A 16,690-nucleotide genomic window follows, 5' to 3' on the forward strand; every position below is an offset into this window, starting at 1 on the left:
TGGATGACATATGATTAGGAGCAGAATCATTCAATATCTATCAGTTTAGAAGCTTTTTAGGATCCAGGGCTCATATGTCTACAGTTTCCACACTTGATAAGAAAATTTGTTATTGCCTTGCTTAGTGGCCAACACCAGAAGTGCAAATTTACCTGATGCCCTTAAGCCAAAATTCGGAATCCACACTACATCATCCTTTCTGTAATAGTAGATACTTTAACAACTGTAGCCATGAACCTTATGAAAGAGGAATAATAATTCATATAAACTTAACATTTTTACATTAATTTTGAAAACTGAACAAATCTCCAGTTAGTATCTCAAAGATAAATCGTGATTTATACAACATCTTATTTTCTTATTTAAACCCTGCCCAACCTGCTTTTCTCCAGGGTGTCATGGCTAGCACCTCTCAAGTTGCTGTCATATTGCCCCCTAACTCTGGAAGTAGAACTTCTGGCAGCTCAACTCTGACTCTGGGTCATTAACTAAACAAATAAGAAGGCAACTTCTGCTTAGGCGACCCTAATTTCTTCTTGCTGAACTAGGATAAGGAACAATTGCGCAATTGTTGAATGCTATCTGCTATTGCTATGAAAGAGAAATAGATGCATATGCTATTCTCTGGAAATAGTCTCCAGTTTCCAGTGAGCCTGATTTTAGTTTCACAAAGGTGCTTCTGGATTTGGAAGAATTACTTCATGCATAGACCAGGGTAAGTTATGCTTATGCTTAACCTCTTAATTAACATCCAAAAACACTTCAAGAAGTTCAATGAAAATGGACTTAAAGGAGCCAGTGCTATGGGGTAGCAGGTAAAGCTGCTGCCTGCAAGGCTGGCATCCCATATGGGCTCCATATCACGTGCCGGCTGCTCCACTTCTGATCCAGCTCTCTGCTATGGCCTGGGAAAGCAGTAGAAGATGCCCCAAGTCCTTGGGCACCTGCACCCATGTGGGAGATCTGGAAGAAGCTCCTGGCTCCTGGCTTCGGATTCCAGCCCAGCTTTGGCCATTGAGGCCATTTGAGGAGTAATCAGCTGATGGAAGACTCTCTCTCTCTCTCTCTCTCTCTCTCCCCGCCCTGCCTCTCCGCAACTCTGTCTTTCAAATAAAAAAATAAATCTTTTTTAAAAAAGCAGAATGGACTTAATAGATAAGTTTATTTTTCTGCAAAAATATTTTTCTGAACTTTCTACAGACCCTTCACACACATGGATCTCATTTTTTTTCACCAAAATTTTTACATTCCATTTCTATAAACTTGTTGAAGTATCCTTATACTTGCCAGACAAAGCAAACAAAAAAATAGAAACAAATCCTCCATAAATGTTACATTTTCAGATTAATATTCACTTGTGTAAAGAGAGAAAGGTTTCTGTTTATCAATCATCTCCAATGTGGAAGCACCACATTAATGTAGCCAAGCACATGGTAAATATTGAAAAATTTGTCCAATGAATATATGGTTTAATACTGCTATCTTTGTATGAGTTTTTGTCCTCAAGTTGGGCGCTATCGCTCCAAGTGACACATCTATATTTCATTAATGACTATAATCAATGGACAGGGAGAGAAACGAGGAAACCAGTTAGAAGACTCTTGTAAAATATGTTGGAGACATGGTAGTAGCTTAAAGTATGTGCTTATACATGGATGAACATGGTGAGAAGAACTACTAATTGTTTCCATTTTTTTAAAATAAATTAGGACACAATGTTATCAGCAGAGAATGGAAATTCCAGAGAAACTGCTAGAGATTTGGAAAGAAGGAAGTTGGATTTTACCAGCACCTCAAACATAGTTAGTTATCTAAAGGTGTGGTAAATTCCTTAATGGGAACATGTAGTTTGAAGTCTACAGAGCACTAAGAGTTCATTTAATGTCATAATTTTGAATTTTAAAAAATCTAATTCACATTGCTTTATGTTGACTGCATGGAGGTAGGCTTAGGGAGAGTTGAACCTTAACCTTTAAGGTTCAGCCCAATATGCTTCAGGAACTACAAAAGGATTGAGGATGTTAATATTGCAAGCATCAGAGTGATGATAATGACTGGTCAAATCTTAAACCAGATCAGGAGAAAGGAGATGACATCAGTTAGGTAAGAAGAGGGAGAGTGAAAGGTGTCAGAATTGAAGATTATGGGTTCCCAGAGAGTTAAAGCATCATTGGAATACAGAAGTGACTGTTGAGAGGTAGCATACCCAAAATTGAGACAACTGAGTGTTTGTAATGTTGGTAGCAACCAAGTCAGGGTATGAGTGTGTGACTGAGATATGATTAAGGTGCAGCAATATTTAGAAAATTTTGAATCATCTACATTTATATTGAAATTATCTTGCATTATACATTAAAATGGGTAAAATCATAGTAACCTAGCAGCTCAAGCCTTTAAAATTGAGGAATGGGAAGTGTCAGAGGGACCTGAGGACAAGGGATTTAAGGGACTTCTCAGGTGTTAGGGTTGCTCTGGGTGATGTTTGTGATGGCAGTTAAAAGAATGTGATTTCACCTGGGCACTACTGTGTTGAACACCATGTGGCAAAGAAGAATATCTATTTTGTAGTAAATGCACAGCTTGTTCCATAATTCTCAATTATATGCCCTCAAAATGGACAACTGATGCTTTAGAAACTGCATTCCAAGGAACACTGATGTCTTAAAGTATGTTCATGAGTATTCTATCAATAAAAGATTCTGTGACCACTGAGGTTCAGGAAATCCTGAGTTAACAGAGTTTACACTGCTATATTTCTATCAGTACCTCATACAGCCTTTAATATCATAATGTACAACATGAATCACCAAAAGAAAGACTCACAATGTAGTTCCCAAACTTTATTGACCATTTAAGTGTTAAATTCTAGAACAATAATTAACTTCCATTATATGCTGGATTTCCTCAAAACACACTTTGGGAAAGGGTTTTGACAATATCCATTGTTTTCAAGGATACCATAATTGGGGCTCGCTTTGTGGCATAGCTGGTGAGGCTACCCGTTATTTCTCCAGCATTCCATATGGGCTCAAGTTCCTGTCTTGGTTACTTCATTTCTTATCCAGCTCCCTGGGAAAGCAGCAGAAGATGGCCAAGTGCTTGGGCCCTGCCACTCTCATAGGAGATCCAAATGAACCTCCTGGCTCCTGACCTTGGCTTGGCTCAGCCATGGCTGTTGCAGCCATCCTCAGAGTGAACCAGCAGGTGGAAGACCTTTCTCTGTGTGTGTCTCTCTCTTTGATTTTCAAACAAACACAAAAAAAATGAGGGTTGGGATGTGCATGACCCCTGGTAACTGATGAGCATATTAACTAGTAAAATACTCACACTGTCCTGTAACTCAGACTTTTCCTTTGGATTTTATTCCAAGGAAATTGTGGACACATTCAAGGATCTAACTGCAACTAGATTTATGGTAGCATGTAGGAAAAAAACTATAAGAAATAAAGTGAATGCACAAGATGGATAATTGCTTAAATTAATTTTGATGATAATAAAAATGGGAACCGGCAAAGCTGTTTTATGGTGGAATGAGAAGGCCATGCCAAGATGGCGCTGGCAAGTGAGCGTCAGTTACTCAGGAATGGCTTCAGAACCCACCTGGCAACAGAGCCTGCCTGGCAACAGGCAGTAATTGGTTAGGGCATAAACTGCCCTTGACCGGACTGGCTGCCTTGACTATATAAGCTGTTGTACCAACTGAAATAAATGAGTCTGTGGCCTGCTTTCACCCGGCTCACAGTGTCTGTGTGGTGACTCTGCGCCTCTTGCCCCCACCACACTCCTCCTCTCAGAACAAATCCACAGCAACACTTTTTAACATGTTGTACAGAAACATGAAATGATTCAGAAATGTACTTTTAAATAAACAAAAGCAGGTTAGTGTGCATAGTTTACAGTCTCTATTTTTCTTTTTTCTTTTGATTTTTGTAAAGATTTATTTATTCATTTGAAAGGCAGAGTTACAGAGAGGCAGGACAGAGAGAGAGAGAGATCTTTCCTCTGTTGGTTCACTCCCCAAATGCCGCAACAGCTAGAGCTGGGCCAAGATCTGAAGTCAGGAGCCAGGAGCTTCTTGAGGTCTCCTATACAGGTGCAGGGGCCCAAACACTTGGGCCATCTTCCACTGCTTTCCCAGGCCATAACAGAGAACTGGATTGGAAGAGGAGCAGCTGGGACTCAAACTGGCTTCCAACTGGGATGCAGGCACTGTAGGCAGTGGCTTTACTCACTACACCATAGGGCTAGCCCCACTACTTACATGAGTCCCTGGCTGAAGAGCCCATGAGAGTATTTTAGGCACGGAAAGCCAAGACACTCTGGCAAAAAAAACCCAAACAAACAAACAAACAAACAACAAAACCCAAATGAAAGATCTCTGCAAGTGAGATCCCAGTAGAAAGAACAGGCCATCAAAGAAGAAGGTGCCTTTCTCTGAAGGGAGGTGAGGACTTCCACTTTAACTATGACCTTGTCTAAATAAGATTGATGTCCGCAAACTCAAAAGGCTTCCATAGCCTTGGCAACTCATGACAAGAGCCTAGGGAGATTACTGACGCCATAAATAAGAGTGTCAATTTGTTAAGTCAACAACAGGAGTCACGGTGCACTTACTCCTCATGTAGGATCTCTGTCCTTAATGTGTTGTTCAATGTGAATTAATGCTATAACTAGTACTCAAACAGTATTTTACACTTTATGTTCTGTGTGGGTGCAAACTGCTGAAATCTTTGCTTAATATATACTAAATTGATCTTCTGTATATAAAGATAATTGAAAATGAAACTTGATATGAATGGAATGGGAGAGGGAGCGGGAGTTGGGAGGGTTGCGGGTGGGAGGGAAGTTATGGGGGGGAAAAGCCATTGTAATCCATAAACTGTACTTTGGAAATTTATATTTACTCAATAAAAGTTAAAAAAAGAAAGTAAAAAAAAAGAAAAAAATGTTAAGCACCAAAAAAACATTGACTGCTACTTTTGTATGCAAATACTAGTCCTTTTTATGCTGTGTAAAATAAAAATGTATATATGCATATATATTTATTTGATAAATTAAAAATGAACACAAAACATATAAAGAGGATTATGCTGCTCTGTGGGATTATAGGTAAATTTTCTTTATATTTTCTTTCATTTGTTATTTTTATTTCATTCAAGGACTTAAGGAGACCTATCAGAATTACTTTAAAAAATGGAGAATTTCCAGGCCATTATAGCTAATAACTTTGAAATATTTTATGCCCAGGATAACCATTTCCTTGCTTGAAGTCTCTACTAATCAGTAATCATTAGATAATAGAGCTAGTCAAACATTCATTCACAAATATTCACTCAAGTTGTATATACCTTTCCTGTTTTAATGGGGAAGCTAAATATAAAGATTATATATATATATATATATATATATAGAGAGAGAGAGAGAGAGAGAGAGAGAGAGAGATAGAGATAGATAGATTACTAGGTGGAATCTATAGAATATTTTTATAACAAAGAAAAAATGTTGTGATGATTTATTGTGTTACATTTTCAACTGATAGTTCACACAAAATAATTCTTGTCAAAGATCGCTAAAAGAAGCTCCTTCGGACTTGTATGCACAACTAAATGTTTGATATACATTCAGAAAAGATAGTGTCATTGTTTCTATCTGTAACATTGAACTTAAAATTGAAAGTATTTCAGCTTCCAAGTGAAATTGAATAGCTGGGTAACCGCATACCTCTACTTATGAATCTGAGGTAACTAAACACTATGCTTTCATATAACACGTGCAAGCATATTTAACTGCTTAACTTTCTTAGAATTAAGGTCTAAATATATCTTTGATAACAATGGGAGGAACTTAAGCTCATATAGATTCAGGAACTGTAGAAAGTCTGGAAACTTTCTACTGTCCATATATGTAGAGTCTAGAACCTAGGTCTTGCAACTTTTACTATCTTTTTTTAATTGCCTAATTAAATGTAGAATTTATCAAACTATTGCAAAGAACTTATATAGCTATACACTTGAAATGTGGGCCATGTACCTAACTTTGATTTTGTTTCATGTCTTACTCTTTTGCCTTATTTCTATTATAGCTAAAGAATAACCTTATAGAAATGAACACTGATGAATTGTTGGTTTCTTAACCTTCATTGAAAAATGATATGAATATAAATGTAATCTGTGACATTTTACATCCAAATTATATTTTTTCAGTTCATCTCAATAAACATTTGAGCTCCATTTACATAATTAACCATTCTAGATGAAGTATATTTAAAGAAATTCTGAAAATCTTCATTAGAAAAATTACATGCTAGAGACATGTAGTCTTAAAATAGGACCCATTCACTCTAATGCCTACAAAGTATACAGGTGAGAATATATGGCCACTGCTTCTAGTATAAAGTCCTTTAATCTATCTTCCACACAGTCACCCACATGACCTTTCTAAAATGCAGACATAAACATCTTACTTTTCTGTTTTAGAAGTCTCGGGGTTGTCTTCTTGTCCATTGGATAAAATCTACAGTCAAGAATATAAAACGCTAAGTTCTTTCAGATCTTGCTCCCATCTATTCTCCTGCACATATTTCTATCACCTACCTTCCTTCCTTTCAGTACACATTACAGTTTGGTATCATGCGCTTCTGGATGGCTCCTCAGCTACTTCTCCTGAGCAGACTGTGCTCATTACCACCCTTCTACAAAGTCTTAACGTTCCTTCTGCTCGCTTGCTTCTCAAGCTAGATTCTGGGCTCTTACTTGGAAGGACTAAGTAGTTTTTGTCTTTGTATCTCCAGAGTATGATATAGTATTTCAGAGTAAATGGAAACCAAACAGTACATACTGATATATGTGTATATAATAAGTAAAGTATGGCAACAAAGATTCATCTCAATTTCTGCTTCTTTTGTCAAGCAGGTTTATATCAGGAATCCACAAACTTCACATTCCTTCACATGTTAGGCCATGTCCGTATGTCTAATTGCATTGAACCAAATAACTAGATAAACATGCATATCAAGTCTCTAAGTTCCACATTTTATTATACATAAAGTCATCATCTATGGTTCTTGCTAAGATGCACATCTCTCCCACCCCACATAAAGATTATCATGCAGTGAGTTTGTGGAACAACAGACACTGCAAAAACAAAACACTGAGGAAGATCTTACGCTATCTGTGGCATTCTATGTTCCTGTGATGAAAATATCTATCCTTCAACATCTAGTACTTGGATAAATGAAAATTCATTATTGTTCTATTCATTTGTAAGGCATTTTTTTTTCAAACTACCCCCTTATTGAGATTACAATGTTGTTTGCCAACATGATGGAAAAATCACCAACATTTTTTTTAGTATTGATTTGTTGTTTGTCTCTTATTCATCCTATTTCTTACCAATGTATTTACTTTGAAGTGATTAGACTAAACTGTGCATATAAAGAGAATAATTATTAGTTAATTCACATTCATATTATATAAATAAGCTTGTACTGCTGCTGTTCAAATATAATCTTCCCATTTACTTCATATATACAGAAAGGATAATGTATAGTAGGAGGTGAAGAAGAATGTTAGCCAACTTCTCTGTGCCTCTCTCTCTCTCCCTCTCCCCCTCTCTCTCTCTCTCCCTCCCTGTCTCTCTGTCTTCCTCTGATTTCTGTGATTTCAAATTATTCAAGCTGTTCGGGTTATTAAACAGTGAATCCAGCTGACTTGAAAATATAGAAATATGCCATGCGGACTCTTAAAGAAAGCTCCTTAAGAGCTCCTATTATCTACTGAAGAACTAATGCACTTGCTTAATTGTGCCTGCTGGGTGATCAGGCACTACTGGCTGAGGAATTCAGACCCACACAGAAATGTGAGGCTGTGAAAAGGACATTTGCTCAGCAAGAAAGGTTGCAGAAGTCCTTTGACAAATGAGACAAAGCAAGTCAAGTAATAATAGAAAGGCTTTTTGAACATTTTCAGTAATTTGGTTATAACTAACTCTAGAGTGCATTAGCGAGAGATTCTTAATCAGACCCTACTTTTCCATTAGAAGGACTAATTACAGTGTGTCTTTTATTGGTAGATTTATTTTTCTTCCATAAAAATGCTTAGCAAATCTAAACTAATTTGTTTGAATTTCCTTTTGTCCGCATCTGTTTTCTGAGAAAGCCTAATGCTGTCACAGGAGAGACTGCACACACAGAGGGCACTGTTCACTAAATAATCCCTATTCTGCTGGCAAGCGATGAACCCAAATCCACATTCACGTGAAATCAACTCCCATCCCTCAAATGTAATGTCTGCTGTAAAATCTTGTTTTTACAAGTCTGGTTGAATTCCACTATCTTAATTCTTTTATAAAAATGACTTTCAATCTCAGTGATGTATTTTCCTCTTGCTGAATGCATCTTGTTAGGCCAGTGATCTGCTTTAAAGGACATCTAAATTATGAGCTTCCAGGGGGTGGTGGTGGGAAGAGGTGTTGTCTCATGCCTGAGTGACTAAGATCACAGTTAATCCAATATAATATTTTCTTTGAGATAGTTCCTCCTATGAGGCATAGGAACCCCTGCCTTGCAGGTATGATTTTCAAGATATTATTTGCAGAAAAAAAAATTACAAGCTGTTTCAGTTCTTGTCTCAGTCTGTTTTTCTTGCCTTTTTCAACAAAGCAGTATCAATAGGTTCCTATTTGCATGTGCAACATCAATGGAACATCCAGAATCCACAAACATGAAAACAAAGAACTATGAGTATAATAATATGTTAAGCAAAAGTATGCTATGAATTTGGGTGGAATAATACCTGCATCAATTTATCATTTTCATTATGTTTTATTGACTATAAATTTGATGAATTTTAGAAAACCATAAATTATGTCTACCCTACCCCACTATATTCTTCCTGTGATGGCTATTTCAGAATTATTGCCTTATTTTCTCTCATCCCTGACATTGCTATCAATCTTTTCATAATTTAGTAGACAGATATTTACTTTTATTCCATGTTTTCCCATTGACAATGTATTACAGACATTTCTGTATTCGCCTTATTGTGCTCCTATTGTATGCCAGCCTTTAACTACACATTGAACTCTTGGAACACTGCTATAGAGCTCATTGTCTCAATGTTCTTAAAGGAACACTAAAGAATTCAACGGCTTTCAGCTGGCTGTGCATGGAGGTGAATGTATACATTCGCTTATACTTGCACTTGGAGACACTCAATTAGTAATTCAGGAAGCCTGTTTTGGGCACCTGGTTTAAATAGTGAGGATACAGTAGTAACCAAATAGATGACATATTTTTCCTCTGTCAAACCTGCATTCTAGTGGGCCAGAGTCTACAAAATGTCTAAGCATTACCAAGTTATGTAAACTTCAAACAAATAGCATTAATTAAAAATGGTACAAAAGAAAAACATGGATTTCACAAGGAGCCAGGAATTTAAAAAAAAAGTAAAGCATAATTTAATCAAATCTATTTTTATAGGGCTTCAGGAAGAATTAAATAAAATTATACATTATAAGACTTGCACATTGCCTAATATATAATAAATGTTTAATATGACTATGGTAGTGGATTTTGTAGTCATGTGTGTGTGTATATATAGAGATTATATATATAAAATATATATAATATAAAATATATAAATATAAACAAACATATAATATATAATACAATAATATATTATATATTATTTTTATTAGCATGTATAGATATCACATTTGGCTCCAGGTTTTCAAGTAGTCAATACATTGAGATACATCTAGTAATGTCAAATGTTATTGATTTATTTGAGAGAGAGTGATACAGAGAGAGAGAGCTTCCAACCACTGGCTTACTACTGAATGTTTCTAATATTTGGGGCCAGGCTGGGCTGAAGCCAGGAGCTGGAAACTCGATCCAAGTCTCCCAGGGAGTTGCAGAAACCCAATTATTTGAGCCATCACCATGGCCTCTCCTGGTCTGCATTAATAAGAAGTTGTAGTCAGGAGCCAGAATTGGGATTGAAACCAGGCACTCTGATTTATGATGCAGGTGTTGTAAGTGGCATGTTACTGACAAAGTTAAGTGGTCATTCTACACATGTTAAAAATGTCAGTGTTGGGGCTAGCGCTGTGGTGTAGCTGGTTGAAGCCTTGGCCTGACATGCTGGTATCCCGTATTGGCACAGGTTCTAGTTCTGGCTGCTCCACTTCCGATCTAGCTCTCTACTATGGCCTGGGAAAGCAGTGGAGGATGGACCAAGTCCTTGGGCCCCTGTACCCGCATGGGAGACCCAAAGGAAGCTCCTGGCTCCTAGCTTCGGATCGGCGTAGCTCCCGCCATTGTGACCATCTGGGGAGTGAACCAGCAGATGGAAGATCTTTCTGTCTGTCTCTACCTCTCTCTGTAACTCCAACTTCCAAATAAATAAAATAAATCTTTAAAAATAAAATAAAATAAAATGCCAGTGTTCCTGAAAAGCACAAAAAGTATTTTTGATCCTGACTACAGTGAAAGAAAAAAAGCCAGTTACTGATCTTAACTGTTAGACTAAACACCTGTCTCAGGATTGCCATTCCTTTTGCTGCCAGTTGAGGAGCGATTCCGTGATTTAATAGATCATTTATCTAGGGACAACAAAGAAAGGAAGGTAGGAGGGGCACTGGGGGAGGGAAAGAGGAAGGGAGAGAAGTATGATTATCTTCATAAAAGTGTACCTATGAAATCTGTTCTCTTTATATTAATAAAAATGTAACAAAAGAGCCGCTATTCAAACATCTCTATAACTAAAACTATCTTTTGATACAACTAAGGTAAGAAGGCTAAAATACCATTTTAATTTTGTAACAGGTAAATAATAAGGTTTAGGTTTCAACCCAAGTCTTTCTGATGCCCAAATTACCTCTTTGTCTACTAAACCAATATATAAATATCTATGTTAGGATTTAAATGTCACACAAGGCTTTACTGTGTTCAACAATTATTTTAGCATACATTTTGGGTGTGTATTTTTTTCAGAGCATGATTTCTTTTTTTATTTGTTTGTTTTTTAAAGTTTTATTTATTTGAAAGGCAGAGTTACAGAGAGGCAGAGAGAGAGAGTCTTCCATCTGCTGGTTCACTCCCCAGCTGGCTGCAATGGCCGGAGCTGAGCCTGGATCGAAGCCAGGAGCTTCTTCCAGGTCTCCTGCCTTTTGGTTTTCCCTGAAGACTTTGTTTATGCTACTCCACAAGTGCATGAACCAATGCCGTAAACTGAAACTCTCTTTCTCTCTCTCTCTCAATACATGTACATATCTTGTTCATTCTGGAGAATCTCAACTACTAGGATACTAAACATAATTTGAAGATGAGTCCAAATAATCAGGGTTTCTGGAATCTAGAGAATGTATAATGTCTTGGACAAATTGGTGAATTGGTTGTCCAAAAATATGAATATAAATAAAATATAATTAACTAAATAGATAAAATAATTACATCACTGAGTATCATACATTTCAAAAGAAGTGAGTTCAGCATATACTACTAAAGGAATGAAAAGATAAGTGAGTGAATTAATGAAAAATGAACTCTTACTGTTCTATCAACTTTGGTCAATAGGAAAAAGTAAATATGCACTAGTTATATGATATTAAACATAGAGTTGTTTTTTCTTATTGCTGAGAAAATAAAAAGAAGAAAAGATGAGAAGGGGCATGAAAATATGCCATATAAATGTTTTATTTGATAAAAATCTAAAAAACCTAAAATAGCTAAGTTCTGATCGTGGGTGATAAAATAAAGAAAAACATTTCCCAAAGACTGTATTAGGCTCCATTATTGAGTGTGTAGTGTGTGGCAGGTACTATATTAAGGGAGAGCAGGTTTCAATCCTGTGTGGTTAGAATAATTTCTCCATTTTAAAAACTGGATAGCCAAGGGTTAAACATGTCAAAGAGGAGACAGTTACATTGTGGCAGGAGGTTAAGCCACCACCTGCAATGCAAGCATCCCATATGGCCACCAGTTCAAAGTCCCAGCTTCTCTCTCTGTAATTCTGCCTCTTAAATAAATAAATAAAAATGTCAAGTAGGATTTAGCATTGTGGCACAATGGTTAAATCTCCACCTGTAAAATCAGAATCCCATAATAGAATGCTGGTTCAAATGCTGGCTGCTTTGCTTCTGATCCAGCTCCCTGCTAATGTACCTGGGACAGCAGCAGAAGATGGCCCAAGTCCTTGGGCTCCTGCCGCTCATGTGGGAGCCCAAGATGAAGTTCCTGGACCCTGGCTTTGGCCTGACCTTGCCCTGGCTGTTGCAGCCATTTGGAAAGTGAACCGGCAGATGGGAGATCTCTCTGTTTCTCCCTCTCTCCCTGTTGCTTTGCCTTTCACATAAAAATAAATAAATCTTTCTTTAAGTCAAGCATTTTGAATATGATATGTATATAGAGAGCTATAAAAAGAATTCAAGTTAAAACCTGGCCAGCTTCAGAATCATTTTCCCAACATGCAATGTAAGAAAACACATAGGTTGCCCACAAAGAAATTTAGGATCCTCAGTCTTCAAATAGGTGAGCATCACTGTCTATCCTGTTTTAGATTAGATCTTTCTGATATCAATGTGAGAAACAGCTAATTTCCTGAAGTCTCTGAGTTTACCTGCACATAATTTTTCATACTACAGTGAGATTTATTGATTTAACTAAACCTCCAAGATACTACAAGTTGAATCTCTTTTTTTAAAATTTCTAGGTAAATGTACAAAGGGTATTTATATTGGCAGCCGAAAGTTATCAAAACTCTGTTACTGGGCTTTGAAAAAGTAATCTTATTTGAAAAGAATCTTTGTACTACACAGAGTACATGTTTTATTTCTGGCATACATGTTCCTTCTATAATCATAAAACCACATTTTAGATTGCTGTTCTCTAAGGAATACTTTGATTTTGAAAACAAAACTGTCTTTGTCCTCTTCGTGAATATAATTTTCACTACCAGCCCCGTAGTAGTAACTAAATATGGATCTTATTACACATTGAAATAATTATGGCTTTCAAAAAGACCATTTTAAAGGGGTTTATTTCACTTGTTGCTTAATTATCAACACAGATCTAAACATATGTGGAAAACCATATGTGAATATGTATGAAAGACATAAGTTCCTTTTTGCATTTAACTGTTTTGCACACAAAAGCGATCATATCATACACAGAGGCAGTTTGATATTTGTATTTCTTTTAAATATCTTGGCAGTATTTTAATATAACTTTACCTATAAACTACCTCAATATTTTGTTTAATATTAAGGTAATGCATTTATTTCCCCCAAAATTGAATATATTGCTATGCAGAGTCAGAACAATAACAAATGTCAACATTTGTATAATTCATATTTTTCCTAACATAAATAAGTCTCTGAAACATTCATGGAAAATATTTAATATTAAAAAGCTATTTATTTCACTTTTTTGCATGAAAATAATGCTTTAATTCCATTTTCTTATGAACTTTTTGAAGTAACTGTTTAATACTACAAAATTGCATAGCTTATGTAGAGTTAGAAAATATAGTAAAACTTGGATGTTTCTAGAATTTCTTGTCTTACAAAAGCTTGGATGTCATTCTCCTCTATACCAAATAAAGCAGGATAAACTAGCAGGAAGAAAGATAATGCACCCATTTCTTAACATTTATAATTGCAAACACTTATGGACATTCCAGACATAGAACTTCAGTTGAGAATTTGGAGTTGAATTGTATATTAGGATGAATTCTATGAAATTTCTGGCACTTGCCCTATAAAAATGGCAATTTATGAGTTTCAACCTATAAGTAAATTTCAGCATAAAATTTTGATATGATTTGGGAAACTGGGAAATTGGTCAAAGAACGCAAGGGTAGGGAAAACTGCATTTAATAGTCAATGTTTACCACTACCCCTACATGTGCTTATTTACAGAGCACGCTCTGACCTTCTTGAAGAACTTCATCCATCTCAAAATCGATTTTCTAATACTCTACAGCATGGGGTGAGCTTTCTTTCAGACCCAATAATCCAGTTTTGTATATTCCTACACACAAAATAATTTATTAGTAGTAAATGAACCTGAGAAAGTAATATTTTGATTTTTTTAAAATCAGGCTTCTGAAATGAAATTTGAAATTAATTTAGAAATGATTTTTTTTCTAGAGATTCATCATCTTTGAGTGGCCAGTAGTAGAAAAGAATGTCAAATAGTTTTATCATAATGTCTCACTGAGAGGTCTTGATAGGTAAGATGTTAAAATATTTAGGGGCCAGTGCTGTGGTATATGGGGTAAAGCCATTGCCTGCAGTGCCGGCATCCTATATGGATGTCAGTTTGAGATCCAGCTGCTCCATTTCTGATCCAGCTCTCTGCTATGGCCTTGGGAAAGCAGTACATGATGGTCCAAGGTCTTGGGCCACTGCACCCATGTGAGAGACCCCGAGGAGGCTCCTGGCTCCTGGCTTCAGATGGGTGCAGCTCCGCCCAATTGGGGAGTGAACCAACGGATGGAAGACCTCTCTTTCTTTCTCTCTCTGCATCTCCTTCTTTCAGTGTAACTCTGACTTTCAAATAAATAAATAAATCTTTAAAAAATATCTAAACAGGGGAAGTTTAGTTTGTCACTTGGCTGAGGAGGGGGGAAGGTGGTAAGATGTGGTGGATATTCATAGCTTTCAAGGCTCAGCCCTGCATCCATCAGTACCTGAAGTATCCATGTTTGTACAGAATGAGAACAAGTCCCTTGGGTGGAGCTTGGGCTCTCTCCTGTTCTGATATGCTTATGTGATTTAGAGTTGGACAATTTGAAAATTACATGGATCTAGCTACAGTGATTGACTGGAAGAAAGGTGTGTCACCCAATTTAGATCGATATGAATTAAGTCCCAGACGTTGCTTCAATATGTGGGATAGAATGACTATCTTGCTAGATCTGAATCTATGGAAGCTATGCAGAGAAAGTTTCCCGAAGAGTGAGACCACCATGTAAAAGAGTCAAGAAATGGAAAGAAACTGAGAGTACAAGGTATTTTTAAATCTATGATTCTAGTGATGCTGAATATGGCATAAATCCTTTTGGTACAAGCAAGATTCAATTAGATATTATGTAGTTTGATCTTTTAAAGAGTTTTCATTAGTACATAAGAAGCATGAGGTGGAAGAACAGAGGACAGCGGGAAGCCATTAATTTACTTCCTTCTTGGCTTGCTCTTCATGACTAAGCAACCCTTGGTATTCTCAGCATTTGCGCTTCAGGAGCTGACGGGACCTATTTACCTTTCATTGCGCACATCCTTACAAAATAATTTCTCTTTAGAATCAAGAGAAAAGTTGTGAAATTTTGAGACATTTTAGACCGTTTCTCAATTTACACCTGCAATAATCCTGGAACAGAGATAAATGCGACTTGTTTTGCATTCATAGACTCACACCATTTTTCAGAACCTCTTACTTTTTACCAACGTATTCAAAACTTACTTCATTTTGAAAATATTCCTGAAAAGCAAATCATTCAATCATTCTTCTAGCCTATGCTTTCAATCATTCTGCTCCCTGAAACGTCCCTTTTCTCTCTCTCTCTTTTTTTTTTTTTTTTGCAATAAAGCACCTTCCTTTAAGCCCAGTTTGAATTCCATCATTTAATAAAGTTTTTTTTTAAGATTTATTTATTTATTGGAAAGGCAAACACACACATGCACACACACAGAGGAGTGGGTAGGGATCTATTTCTTCTGCAGATTTACTCCAATACACTCCCTAATGTTGGCAACAGCTGAGAACTGAGTTTCTTCCATGGGTGGCAGAAACCCCAAGTACTTATGTTATCATCCCAGGCACATGAGCAGGAAGCTAGATGGGAATCACAGTGCAGCAAGGACTCCGACTAGGCACTCTGATGTGGGCTTAACTCACTGTGCCACAATGCCGCCACGTTTTATTTAGCACATCCTAAAACCCTTGGTGAACCCCACAGCTCCTGGCAACCATGATTCTACTTTCTGCTTCTCTATCCATGAGATCTTGAGTATTATCTTTCTCTTTCAACCTGTACCATAAAACATGTATATATTAACTTGGCTTTTTTATCTGTCCAAAAATAATAACTAAATACATATTAATGTGTCAAGCATTGTGTTCATCACTGAACACAATGGAAGGATGGAAAATATTCCTTCCCTAAAGGAACTTTTTTTGAGATTTATTTATTTATTTGCAAGTCAGAGTTACACAGAGAGAGGAGAGGCACAGAGAGAAGGGGAGGGAGGGAGGGAGGGAGGGAGGGAGAGAGAGAGAGAGAGAGAGAGAGAGAGAGAGGTCTCCCATCTGTTGGTTCACTTCCAAATTGGCTGCAATAGCCAAGCTGTGCTGATCCAAAGCCAGGAGCCAGGAGCTTCTTCCAGGTCCCTGATGTGGGTGCAAGGGCCCAAGGACTTGGGCCATCTTCCACTACTTTCCCAGGCCATAGCAGAGAGCTGGATTGGAAGTGGAGCAGCCAGGTCTCGAACTGGCGCCCATATGGGATGGCGTTAACCCAGTGAGCCACAGCACCAGCCCCCGCTAAAGGATCTTTTAATCTAAGAGGAATTACAAATATCTACCTGAAAAATTCACTACCCTCCTAAAAGAACTTCCAAACACATAATTACAAATGGAGAAATTAGAAGGAAACAGGAGATTTATAACGGTTAGCCTATGAGGTTGGAG

Source organism: Lepus europaeus, chromosome 16 (genome assembly GCF_033115175.1).
Source record: "Lepus europaeus isolate LE1 chromosome 16, mLepTim1.pri, whole genome shotgun sequence".
NCBI lineage: Eukaryota > Metazoa > Chordata > Mammalia > Lagomorpha > Leporidae > Lepus > Lepus europaeus.